Source organism: Aptenodytes forsteri, unplaced genomic scaffold, assembly GCF_000699145.1.
Source record: "Aptenodytes forsteri isolate BGI_AS27 unplaced genomic scaffold, ASM69914v1 Scaffold136, whole genome shotgun sequence".
NCBI classification, from domain to species: domain Eukaryota; kingdom Metazoa; phylum Chordata; class Aves; order Sphenisciformes; family Spheniscidae; genus Aptenodytes; species Aptenodytes forsteri.
This window is the reverse complement of record NW_008796111.1, coordinates 2,260,564-2,261,848: the sequence shown is the minus strand read 5'-3', so window position 1 is coordinate 2,261,848 and position 1,285 is coordinate 2,260,564.

The window sequence follows — 1,285 nt, the reverse complement described above, 5'->3', positions numbered from 1 at the left end:
GGGAGACGGGAGCGAGCTCAGGACGGTGGCACTGAGCTCTTGCCTGCAAAGCCCCCAGGACCTTCGCAACGCTGGGGCACCTGCATCAGTGTTGCCACAACAGCCCGTGGTTGCAATCACTCTCCGGGCTCTTTCCTGAGAGGAGCTGAGCACTCGCAGCTCATCACAGCGATGGGTTCTCAGGGGACTTCGGAAAAGCAGGCTCGGAACCTGCTCGGAACCTGCTTGGAACCGAGCCTGCTTTTCTGAAGCCCCCTGAGAGCGCATCGCTGTGATGAGCTGCGAGTGCTCAGCCCCTCTGCCGGGGGCTACCCCTCCGCAGTGACAGCCCCCCCACCCCCTTCTTCTCCCTCCCGTCAGTAAGAGATGGTCCAATAGACTCTGTGACAAGAAGTTGTTGTGATACCTTTGACTTTAAAGCAGGAGAAATAACCCCCCTATAATGTGATCTACCGTGTCTTTGTATTCCCAAGCATGTCACCCCGGATCGGGGCTGGAGCTCTGATTTAATATTCTCATGGAAACCAGTGCCCTCATCCAATTACCACGGGGATTTCGGTGCAGGCACAGCTGAGCCCGCCGGCAGCCCCCAGCACAGCAAGCCCCACGGGGGACCGGACCCACGCTGGTCTGGCCGGGGCCACCCCAAAAGTGCTGGGGGGTGCTGAGTTAATTTGTCACCCCCAGATAGGGGCTGTGCCATGGGCTGGGTTGGACTGGGAAGCACTGGTGGGAACTGGAAGCACTGGGAGAGCAGCAAAGGCAAAGCATCGCTCCAGGCAGCGGCAGAGAGCTCTGCGGGTAAAGTCCCCGGAGATTTTCACTTCCAGCGGGACTAAAATCCCTCTGTTTTGTACTCGAATGCCTGCTGCTCCGAATCTCCCTCCAGCCACGGAGGCTGGATGCTTGCTGGTAATCCTGCATCATTTATTTTCATTGGCTGACAGAAAAAAGTGCCGTCAGAAAACCAATGTTAGCTATGCTGGCTGGCATATAAAATGTTGCTTTAATTGTATTTTATTTGGCAATAAGAAAATAGAAGCAGCAACAAACCCTCCAGATATTCCCCCTCTCCCCCCCATTTAAAATTTCAATTTGGTAATTTTATGACTACGTTTCAGATAAGGCCCAACAAAGCACATTAAAGTAAGAGAAGTGATTTACCCTTTTCAGTGGGACATGAACTCGGCCCTGGTGAGGCCGCACCTCGAATACTGTGTTCAGTTTTGGGCCCCTCACTACCAGAAGGACGTCGAGGTGCTGGAGCGTGTCCAGAGAAGGGCAA